This window comes from Magallana gigas, chromosome 1 (assembly GCF_963853765.1).
Source record: "Magallana gigas chromosome 1, xbMagGiga1.1, whole genome shotgun sequence".
Lineage (NCBI taxonomy): Eukaryota > Metazoa > Mollusca > Bivalvia > Ostreida > Ostreidae > Magallana > Magallana gigas.
Window position 1 is genome coordinate 20,937,620 of NC_088853.1, and position 13,307 is coordinate 20,950,926.

General features: G+C 30.2%; 1 long non-coding RNA gene across 1 annotated transcript; it reads left to right on the forward strand.

The window, feature by feature from the left end:
• Positions 1–1,014: 1,014 nt before the first annotated feature.
• Positions 1,015–1,928, forward strand: LOC136276382 (uncharacterized). The gene is made up of 2 exons (XR_010714851.1): positions 1,015–1,146; positions 1,263–1,928. It is a non-coding gene; the product is annotated as an uncharacterized lncRNA (long non-coding RNA).
• Positions 1,929–13,307: the final 11,379 nt, after the last annotated feature.

Genomic DNA, 13,307 nt, shown 5'->3' on the forward strand with positions numbered 1-13,307 from the left:
TGTCTTTGTATTAGGCAATGGTTCCTATCTGGTTGATTGTGTATATTATTTTTAATTACTTTTGGTAAAGTTACACTTAAATCTTCACAAATATTATGTCACCTTATCAAAAGATTTAATTCTATGCCTTCGTAATAGATATTATATTCTTGTCACCAGTAAGACAGCTCTGCTGCGATTAGTGTAACAAAACTACTTTGCCTATTTCCCAAAGAAAAGCTATACACTCCTTTAGCTTTTAAAATAATGTATAATCGCTTTGTCTATAGGACAACATTAAATCGTTGTTCTGTTAACTGAAAATGACTTCCACGTAGCATTAGACCTGATGATAGGAGACGGTCACATGTTTCAATAAAATTTAAATTGGAAATCCCTGGTATTTGATAAATAATAATTTCGAATCGATATCTTTTATTAAAAATGTATAGTTCACGAACAAATGTTCTGTAGACATTTTGTCATTTTTAGAAAATGATTTCAAACATTTATATGTGAGAACAAATTAAGATTGACCGTTATGATGCAAACATTTTGAATGATAACCAGTACATCTTTATCTGGCATATTAAGACCATGATTTGAAACGTGATCATTTTTTTTCGAAAAATAATAATCAGCAGTCTTGTGAACGCTTTTGAATCTTTAGGATAGTTTTTAGAATTAGTCGTTATGTTATGTAAACCTAGTCGTGGTTTATAAAATAGTGAATTCTATAGATTTTAAGGAACTCCATTCGCCGTTTAATCTCTATTTGCAAGATGAAAAACTAACATAAATGAAAATAGCATAAAAAGACATTTGATACATTCACTTAAGTATCAAACCACATTGTAATAAAGTTGATTCAGTTTTGTATATACTGGTGTTTATATTTGTGTTCCTCTTTAATTTTGTTATGAATGGGTTACCGTATGTGAGTGACGAGTGTCGGGCGAGTGTGCTATTTTTAGATCGAGTATTTGAAGTGACCGGTTTGGGTGTAATGGTCAGTAGAGGGTCCGGTAACGACATCAGCCGGGTGCCACGTTTTGCAGCTCCTGTTTCAAGATATGGTGAATATCTCAAGTTAGCTTAATACTAAGTAGAAATGGGTAGCCATTGAAATTTTGGATTCTGTTAGGCGGGCACATGTTTTCCTAGCCGGTAAGGTTGTTTTGTTGTTATTTTGTACATTTCGCTGGTAATTTAGTTCTTAGTGTAATTGGTAGTATGTTTGTATGTTTATCGGGACTTTATTAGTCACAGAATGTTTTTTTCAGTGCGTAAGGGTGTTTGATACAATTACCTGAAATACAGACTGGTGTGCTAGACGAAAATTTTCCTATGGAAGGTCGTGGGGACAATTGACGAAGGTCGGGGACGCATTCTATGCTGAGTGGGGCGTGGCTTTCTATCCGGGCAGTGTCGTAGACTGGAAGCGAGAGACCTGCGAGTCCGGGGCTTTCGGTTAGGATAGCGACAAGAGGGACAGGAAATTTGACGAGGGCAGGAGCGTCTCGAGTGCATAGTGACCTTGAGTTCATTTTCAGAGAGGTTTTAAGTGTTAAAAAGCGACTGTTATTACAGGCTAATTTTCATATACATGCTTTTGAGCTGAAATTTGAAGTAATTGTAAATTCACGGTATTTTGAATTATTGAACTTTAATATTTTTTTTGAGTAAATTTTTCAACAAGAGTTTTATTGGTTGAAATAGCTTCTAAACAACATTTTGTAGTTTACTTCCATTTTATATCTGATACAGTGTGATTTAATCTTGAATTTAGTTGATAGTATCAGATATTTGTTCATTTGTTTAATTGAATTATTATTCTTTTTTTTTGTTATGTTCGAATGAGAGTGGTGTGAAAGGGGGAGTGAGAATAATGATTTGTTTTGTTTATTAATTTTTTTTTCAAATTAAACTTGTTTATTTTCTTTACAAAATCTTATTGTTCATTCAGCTGACAAAATCCAAAAAGAACTCATTACATATGGTGGCAGCGGTGGGATTGTTCTGCAATAAACTTTAATAAGAAATTAAACAATTATTGAACTTTTCTTCAAAAATCAAAAAATGTTTCAATCACAACGGATATGAATTTCTCAATTCAAACAAACATGAAAAATTCAATACAAAAAAAAAATCACTCAGCCTAAATGACAAAATCCCACCGCTGCCACCATATGTAATGAGTTCTTTTTGGATTTTGTCAGCTGAATGAACAATAAGATTTTGTAAAGAAAATAAACAAGTTTAATTTGAAAAAAAAACTAATAAACAAAACAAATCACTATTCTCACTCCCCCTTTCACACCACTCTCATTCGAACATAACAAAAAAAAAAGAATAATAATTCAATTAAACAAATGAACACATGATGTATGTGTTATATTAAACGTGGTAACAGTCATACTAATATAATAAGAACTAGACACGATCTGGTTGGAAACGGAATACCTTAATTATGTAGGAGAAGTCAAAAGAAGCCAACAAATTTTAATTTATTCCAGCACGTGTGATTTTGAGTCAAATGAATATCTGATCTAATGAAACTCTAGAAAAACTTGATTTACTATTATCTAAGATATCAGTAAAATCTGAATATCTTTAATACTCTATTGTAGTTTGAGACTAATCAATCCTTTGCCACGCACACTTCCTCAACCCTATTTGATTTACATCTCTTAAGACATATCAACTGAACTTCATTAGGAGTGTATTTGAAAAAAAAAAGTTGACCATAAAAAATAGTGGATACAAACATAATATAGATGTACAAATAATCCAGCTTACCTTTTTTCGTACAATACTTTTATCGAGTTTACAATTAAAAACTAGAGTCAGGTCTTGTTTATCTCGTTGCGTAGCAATTTCACAACATGATCGATCCAAACTTTAACCAGTCTGCATATTGTCAAGATCGATTGAGCAATGCAAAAATAAATTGAAATGCGCGGAATCAATTTACCTTTAAAAACCCATATATGCATTATAATGATAATACAGTCTGTTACCCGTCAAATGTTTAACTTGTGTAAAACATTGTATTTGAATGATTCGGTATTTCTTATTTTGGAAGTATAAATACTTAAAAGGTTATGGAGACATATATAAACAAATTCATAGATTTTGACTTTGGCTAAGCTCAAGATTTATTTTTTTTGTAAAATGGAAGAAATATAGACCTATTTTGACAATTTACGATAAAAGGTATCTATAACCGTTAATATTAAAATGCTATAAATGAGTCATACTTTGAAACACAAAATGATATGGGATAAATGCTCATTCATAAAATGTGATATATAAATATATTGAATGATCAAAATCGGTAAGCATTATATGTTTTTGTTACGGAATGGTTTTTAATTTGACGTAAAATAAGACCGATTTCTCATTGACTTATTTGTCCAAATGCTGTATGTTACGTGGGATTGTCACGGCTCTCTGCACGTGGTTTTGATATCTTAACCTGTGTACCAGTTTCATTATGACCGAAAATAATAATCAGCAGCCTTGTGAACGCTTTTGAATGTTTAGTAAAATTCTTAGAATTAGTCGTTATGCTACGTAAACCTTGTCATGGTTTATAAAATAGTAAATTCTATAGATTTTAAGGAACTTCACTTGCAGTTTAATTTCTATTTGCAAGATTGAAAAAAAATAGCATAAACGAAAAAAGCATAAAAAGACATTTCACACATTCACTTAAGTAGCAAACCACATGATGTATTTGTTATATTAAACGTGGTAACAGTCATACTAATATAATAAGAACTAGACACGATCTGCTTGGAAACGGAAGACCTTAATTGGTAGAAAAAGTCAAAAGAAGCCAACACATTTTAAATTATTCCAGCATGTGTGATTTTGAGTCAAATGAATATCTGATATAATGGAAGTCTTGAAAAACTTGATTTCCTATAATCTAGGATATCAGTAAAATCTGAATATTTTGAATACTCTATTGTAGTTTGAGACTAACCATTAATTTTCCACACACACTTCCTCAACCATATTTGATTTACATCTCTAAAGACATATCAACTGAACTTCATTGGAATGTATTTGAAAAAAAGTTGACCATAAAAAATACTGGATACAAATATAATATACATGTACAAATAATGCAGCTTACCTTTTTTCGTACAATACTTTTATCGAATTTACAATTAGAAAATAGATTCAAGTCTTGTTTATCTCGTTGCGTAGCAATTTCACAACATGATCGATCCAAAATTTAACCAGTCTGCATATTGTCGAGATCGATTGAGCAATGCAAAAATAAATTGAAAGGCGCCGTATCAATTTACCTTTAAAAACCCATATATGCATTATAATGATAATACAGTCTGTTACCCGTCAAATGTTTAACTTGTGTAAAGCATTGTATTTAAATGATTCGGTAAACACAATTAAATCATGCCAACTCATTGAAAAGCATCGGTGAATCGTGTAATTTTATCTTTAAAATTAAAGACGAAACTGGGTTTTTTTTAAATAAAAAAAATAATCAGTATCAATTTTTTGGTGGAAAAATTTGTGTCAAGAAATACATGAAACACTTTCTTAATAATTGTCAACAGTGACAACTATCGAGAAATAAACGTTTTGCATTATTAGAATCTTCCGTCTAAGCGGAAGACTGTTCTATAATTCTATTTTTTTTTCTCATTTTTTCTCATTTTTTTTTCTTTACAATTTTTGTGCAGGAGAATTCTCGGAGATGGGCCGTGTAATTTTTGTAAAATGTTCAGCATCAATTTCTTATTAACTGAAAGTTATTCCTCTAACTCGCTTTTGTAAACATCACTTCTGGTTTGGATTTTTCTGCAGTTGTTTTCCCATTTACTAATCTACTAATTTACGATCTTTGTAACTTTGAAAGGATGCAATTCATTCAAATGATTAAAGCATTTCCCTAAATGAAAAATGAAGGAATCCCAGCTGCTAGAATATTTTTAAACAAAGTAAATCTACTAAACATTGAATTACTTTCCGTAAAGTTAAGCTGAAGATTTAACATGTCGCCTTATGTTCAATTATATGCCTTCGTAATAGATGTAATATTTCTTGTCACCTGTAAGACAGCTCTGCTGCGATTAGTGTAACCAAAACTACTTTGCAATATTTCCCACAGATAAGCTGTACACTCCTCTAGCTTTTAAAATCATTTATAATCGCTTTGTCAATAGGTCAAAATTAATTCGTTGTTCTGTTAACTGAAGATGACTTCCACGTAGCATTAGACCCGGTGATAGGAGATGGTCACTTGTTTGTTTTAATGAAATTTAATTTGGACATTCCTGGTATTTGATAAAAAAAATTTTAATCGATATTTTTTATTAAAATTGTATTGTTCACGAACAAACGTTCTGGAGACATTTTGTCATTTTTAAAAAAACAATTTCAAACATTTATATGTGAGAACTAAGCAAAATTGTCCATAATTATGCAACCATTTTGAATGATAAACAGTACATCTTTATCTGGCATATTAAGACCATGATTTGAAACATGTGATCATTTTTTTTTTCGCAAATAACAATCAGCAGCCATGTGAACGCTTTGAAATCTTTAGGGGAATTTTTAGAATTAGTCGTTATGCTACGTAAAACTTGTCGTGGTTTATAAAATAGTATATTCTATGGATTTCAAGGATTTTTACCTGCAGTTTAATTTCTATTTGCAAGATGAAAAAACTACATGTTCGATCTAAAATTTAACCAGTCTGCATATTGTCGAGATTGATTGAGCAATGCAAAAATAAATTGAAAGGTTATAAAAAACATATTCATAGATTTTGAATTTGGCTAACCTCAAGATTTATTTTTTTAGTAAATGGAAGAAATATAGACCTCTTTTGACATTTTACGAAAAAAAGTTTTTATAACCGTTAATATTAAAATGCTATAAATGAGTCATACTTTGAAACAAAATGCTGTGGGATTAGGGCTCATTCATAAAATGTGATATATAAATATATTGAGTGATCAAAATCGGTAAGCATTATATGTTTTTGTTGCGGAAAGGTTTTTAAATTCAGGTTGTGTAGGACCAATTTCTCATTGACTTATTCATCCAAATGCTGTATGTTACCTGGGATTTTCACGGCTCACTGCACGTGGTTTTGATATCTTAACCTGTGTATTAGTTTCAATATGACCGACAATAATAATCAGCAGCCCAGTGAACGCTTTTGAACTTTAGGAGAATTTTTAGAATTAGTCGTTAATGTACGTAAACTTTGTCATAGTTTATAAACAAGTATATTCTATAGACTTTAAGGAACTTCACTTGCAATTTAATTTCTATCTGCAAGATGAAAAAACTAACATAAACGAAAGTAGCGTAAAAAGATGACTTCCACGTAGCATTAGACCCGATGATAGGAGCCGGTCACTTGTTTGTTTTAATAAAATTTAAATTGGAAATTCCTGGTATTTGATAAAAAAGATAAAATCGATATCTTTTATTAAAATTGTCATTTTTAGAAAACAATTTCAAACATTTTTATGCGAGAACTAAGCAAAATCACAGTACATCTTTATCTGGCATATTATGACCATGATTTTAAACATGTGATCATTTTTTTTCGAAATAGCAGTCAACAGCCTTGTGAGGAGAATTTTTTAGAATTAGTTGTTATGCTACGTAAACATTGTCATAGTTTATAAAATAGTATATTCTATAGATTTCAATTATTTTTACTTGCAGTTTAATTTCTATTTGCAAGATGAAAAAACTAACATAAACGAAAATAGCATAAAAAGACATTTGATACATTCACTTAAGTATCAAACCACATGATGTATTTGTTATATTAAACGTGGTAACAGTCATACTAATATAATAAGACCTATTTTTATTTAAACAATATTTTATTATGTAAAAAAATATTATATAATAGGATTAGGCAGCAGGCAATCTGCCTATTTGAGCCCTCTCCTTAAAAATAATAAGAACTAGACACGATCTGGTTGGAAACGGAAGACCTTAATTATGTAGAAGAAGTCAAAAGAAGCCAACAAATTTTTAATTATTCCAGCATGTGTGATTTTGAGTCAAATGCATATCTGATATAATGAAACTTTAGAAAAACTTGATTTACTTTAATCTAGGATATCAATAAAATCTGAATATTTTGAATACTCTATTGTAGTTAGAGACTAACCATTATCTATTCCACACACATTTCCTCAACCATATTTGATTTACATCTCTAAAGACATATCAACTGAACTTCATTAGGAATGTATTTGAAAAAAAGTTGACCATAAAAAATAGTGGATACAAACATAATATAGATGTACAAATAATGCAGTTTACCTTTTTCCGTACAATACTTTTATGGAGTTTACAATTAGAAAATATATTCAAGTCGTGTGTATCTCGTTGCGTAGCAATTTCACAACATGATCAATCCAAAATTTAACCAGTCTGCATATTGTCGAGATCGATTAAGCACTGCAAAAATGAATTGAATGGCGCCGTATCAATTTACCTTTAAAAACCATTATACGCATTATAATGATAATACAGTCCGTTACCCGTCAAATGTTTAACTTGTGTAAAGCATTTTATTTGAATGATTTGGTTTTTTTTTATTTGGAAGTATAAATAGTTGAAAGGTTCTGGAGACATATAAAAACAAATTCATAGATTTTGATTTTGGCTAAGCTCAAGATTTTTTTTTTTATTAAATGGAAGAAATATAGACCTCTTTTGACAATTTACGAAAAAAGGTTTTTATATCCGTGAATATTAAAATGCTGTAAATGAGTCATACTTTGAAACCAAATGATGTGGGATTAGTGCTCATTCATAAAATGTGATATATAAATATATTGAATGATCAAAATCGGTAAGCATTATATGTTTTTGTTACGGAATGGTTTTTAATTTGACGTAAAATAAGACCGATTTCTCATTGACTTATTTATCCAAATGCTGTTTGTTACGTGGGATTGTCACGGCTCACTGCACGTGGTTTTGATATCTTAACCTGTGTACCAGTTTCATTATGACCGAAAATAATAATCAGCAGCCTTGTGAACGCTTTTGAATGTTTAGTAAAATTCTTAGAATTAGTCGTTATGCTACGTAAACCTTGTCATGGTTTATAAAATAGTAAATTCTATAGATTTTAAGGATCTTCACTCGCAGTTTAATTTCTATTTGCTAGATGGAAAAAAAAATAGCATAAACGAAAATAGCATAAAAAGACATTTCACACATTCACTTAAGTAGCAAACCACATGAAGTATTTGTTATATTAAACGTGGTAACAGTCATACTAATATAATAAGAACTAGACACGATCTGGTTGGAAACGGAAGACCTTAATTGGTAGAAGAAGTCAAAAGAAGCCAACAAATTTTTAATTATTCCAGCATGTGTGATTTGAGTCAAATGAATATCTGATATGATGGAAGTCTTGAAAAACTTGATTTACTATAATCTAGGATATCAGTAAAATCTGAATATTTTGAATACTCTATTGTAGTTTGAGACTAACCATTAATTTTCCACACACACTTCCTCAACCATATTTAATTTACATATCTAAAGACATATCAACTGAACTTCATTAGGAATGTATTGGGAAAAAAAGTTGACCATAAAAAATAATGGATACAAATATAATATAATTGTACAAATAATGCAGCTTACCTTTTTTCGTACAATACTTTTATCGAGTTTGCAATTAGAAAATAGATTCAAGTCTTGTTTATCTCGTTGCGTAGCAATTTCACAACATGATCGTTCCAAAATTTAACCAGTCTGCATATTGTCGAGATCGATTGAGAAATGCAAAAATAAATTGAATGGCGCCGTATCAATTTACCTTTAAAAACCATTATATGCATTATAATGATAATACAGTCTGTTACCCGTCAAATGTTTAACTTGTGTAAAGCATTGTATTTAACTGATTCGGTAAACACAATTAAATCATGTCAACTCATTGAAAAGCATCGGTGAATCTTGTAATTTTATCTTTAAAATTAAAGACGAAACTGGGTTTTTTTTAAATAAAAAAAATAATCAGTATCAATTTTGTGGTGGACAAATTTGTGTCAAGAAATACATGAAACACATTCTTAATAATTGTCAACATTGACAACTATCGAGAAATAAACGTTTTGCATTATTAGAATCTTCCGTCTAAGCGGAAGACTGTTCTATTATTCTATTTTTTTCTCATTTTTTTTTCTTTACAATTTTTGTGCGGGAGAATTCTCGGAGATGGATCGTGTAATTTTTGTAAAATTTTCAGCATCAATTTCTTATTAACTGAAAGTTATTCCTCTAACTCGCTTTTGTAAACATCACTTCTGGTTTGGATTTTTCTGCCGTTGTTTTCCCATTTACTAATCTACTAATTTACGATCTTTGTAACTTTGAAAGGATGCAATTCATTCAAATGATTAAAGCATTTCCCTAAATGAAAAAATGAAGGAATCCCAGATGCTAGAATATTTTTTTGTAAAAGTAAACCTACTAAACATTGACAAGTATTCTGTTTGTCCTCTTAATGCCAATAAAAACTAACTAAGATTTAATGCACTTTCTTTATACTGTGTTTTCATCAATGGTCGTTCAATAGAAAATTTCGTATATTTTCTTCTTGTGTTGATAAACCAAATTAAATGTTACTTAGAGTGTAATTTCGTAGACAATATAGTATTGGGAAGGGAAATCAGCATTCATACAATTAATCTATCAATAAAACTGTTACTGTTGATAAACCACTTAAACTGATGCCAAAGAAAGAAATAACAGTTTAGCAATCAGAAAATACTGTACCACATAGGCAATAAATATACTGACCCTAGAGTCATTGAAGTTCATACTTCAATCGTCCTCAAATGCTACATGTATATGGGTATAGTCCACTAATGCATTTTCCATAGGCGGTAATGTTAACGTTAGGGTTCATAGCTCCGGCCCTAATTTTCGTTCAGCAGCGAGGGACCTCTTGAATGAAAACTCATCAAATTGTCTCTTTCCTATTAAGATTTCGTGGTTTGAAGTTAGATTCGTTATCCGGCAAAATACTTCTGTATTGAAAAACTCTGAAAATGAAAGTAAAAGTAGGAAATTTCTCAGTTTTGGAAAGGGTGTATATCGAACAATTTCAATTCTTTTCTTCAAATGATAATTCAATTTTGACACTTGTTTTTAAAATTGAAAATCCTCTTTTCTGACATGTGTCAAGCAATCTGATTTAAGATGTCCCAATAAATGTATATACGCTCTGAAAGTAAAGGGGCTATTTTGCTTAAAGGCACTACTTTGTTTTCCTACCGATTCCAAAAAATTAGTTAGAGGGATATACCCATATACAGTACAGTACAGAATCAGATTTGTCTGCCAACATATACAACTCATTTTAGAATGTTTCGTAAAAAAAAAAGGTTTTCTTCATTCTCTACAAATAGTTCAATTTGTTCAAATTAAATTGAGGGTGGCCAAATGTTCGTAGAATTTGTGGTTCTCACTCATGTACCAATTATTGACTTCCTAAATCGGGCAAGGAATGTAATTTATTTTTCAAACAATTTAAATAGGAATAAATCTTTGTAAACCACTTGAGAATTGAACAATTTATAAATTTATTCTTTCTTTTATTACTTCCTATCGGATCTTACTGTTTTTCTCACATAATTTTGATTATATTCTGTTAACGTTTTTACCAATTCAGATAGTACATATCATATGTAAACAAATCTTAAAATTTCAAATGTAATGTTTAATACATTGTAAGAATTATATGTTTTTGATATCTAGACAAATCCTTCGCCTTTAGACTACAAAAGACTTCGTTTTATTTGTTTAAAGTCGGTTACATATATAAATATATAAAGGATCTCTCATGATTTGTGATGATATATTGTCTGATTTTTTTTCTATTGCAGAGCCTTAAATATTAATCATAAATAATCGCAAATCTTTTGTTGAACTTCAATCTTTTTTTTATAAACACTATAGTTGTGAGCCGCACAACACTTTTACTAAAAGACATTAACAACGTTACAAATGAAAAAAAGGTCCAGAATAAACAAATTATTATAGGACAGCCTTAAATGCCTCACATTCATAACTCTTCACTTTTCAACTGATTAACGTTGTTATTTGTTTGATTGGACATCAATCATCCTACTTTTAATTAGAATTTAGATTTAAAATTTTTCTCTTTTTTTCTTTTCTTTTTTTTCTTTCCGAAAAAAACTACAACAGTAATTTCATAATTTGTTGCCACATGTAAGTTACACCAACCAAAGTTTATTTGCGAAGTTTTAGGAAAAACTACCCTCTGGTTCGTTTAAGGGCCCACTTAAAATACAGGTACATTTAGTTTTGGAATATGTAGGAGAATGTCATTTTTCGGAATTTGAAGCAGATTATAAATAAGTACTAACAAACAAACAATTCTCCTGAAATTGTAATATCTGATTAGTTTATGTGTATAACCTACTCAACTCTACCGTCTGGTTATAGTGAGGGTCATCTCAAAATATCAAAATGCACCAAATCTTGCTATATATTTGGATATTTTATAATTGTTTATTATTTTTGATTTATTAAAGATGATGGTTTATTTTAAACTTAACCATGTGATACGTAAACAATATATCTTGAAAGTGTAATACACCCTTGACATGAAACACGGATTTCTTTGGTTGCAATTCAAAAAATGTAGTAGTGCTTTGCTTCAAATTAGTGTCTTAACTATGTAAATGTTTTTGCAATTAGTGAATAGGTGGTGTATCATAAATATTGATGACGAAAGAGTTTAACCAACCTCAATGTACATTTCTGTGCGAATGATGGTTGTTCTTGTTTATATTGAAATTTCAAAATGTCATATCCGTGAAAATGGTGCCTAATGTTAACAGATGTTGGTTTGAAATATTATCAATTATTTTACGAGGTATTCGTATTTTATAAACGATACCCAAACTCTTCCCTGTTTTAACTCTAACTAAACTCTCCCGAATCATAAATTGTCCTAAAGGGAAACCATTACGTGTTTTGTCTGCTTGTATAATCTCCAATTTATCAGATCAATTTATGTTAAAAATACCGAATGGAATTATACCTTTCCCTTTAAAAATTCAGATGCATATATTTGACTATCAAGATGTTGACTTTCCACCCATTTTTCTTTTATAAGAATCTCAATTAAGCAGTCAATTTCACGCGATATGCTGATATCACGTGACAACATGATACGTATCATCTAGCAAAATGACATATGACAAAAGAGGTTATACTCTCCTGACCAAAAAAAAGCATAACACTTCTTTTTTAAAACGCGTTTGATTTAAGAATTATGAAATACAGCATATATGCAATTTTTATAGTTGTTCAAGGACATGTGTTGTCCCGTTATTCATAATTAACATAAATCGATGAAGTATAAAGATTGAGATTTTTTTACGAAGAATCCATACCACTAATTTAACCTGAGTATTGGTTCTGTTGATAATGATTGTGTTAATAAGATAAAACCAGAGGTCGTGAGTTCAAGCCGAGGGCGAGGTAGAGTTCCAATATGATGAATTACAAAGAACTTCATGTGGTGTCCTGGATACAGTAGTATAACCTTTATAATGTGTAACGTAAAAAGCTGAAAGAATACAAAATACAATTACAGCAATGTGACAATAGAGTAAAAATAAAATAATTTATGATCGGAACAGTGTTCCATACCTTTTTAGAACAAAAAGGGGAGGCGTGTAAATAATACAAATTTGCTAACAAATATCTCGCTAAATTACTTATAGATAATAGTTAAATCACTTACAACAAATTGTAGACATAATTTATAAGTAACACTTTCCTTAATGACAATAATCAAAAGTTGACTTATTAACCACGTGTAGTACATGTGTATAAAAACATTGAACATTTATTTTGCAGAAATTAGACACCTTGCATACAAAAGGTCGAATCAGAAGATAGCCTACATTCATATCTAATCATTTACACAATGCATAAGACAAATAAACATCTAACTTCCACTGTGGTAGGCCACAATTGCCTCGAACTAAAAACATAGATCAGAAAACATGGCTGACGAAAGTACAATGTACCTAACAAAGGCAATAACTCCAACGAAATGAAAAGAAAGATAACTCTTAAAACACAAAGGCAACACACTTCACTTATAATTTCATATCTATCTAGTTTTCGATAACGTGGTTTGACTATACATGTTTCAGAGACTTATAGATGTGTTGTATTTAGAACAGATCTCTGGACATTTTAATTCATTTATTTCTCTGAAACTATTAGATAAAGTAAAGGAGATA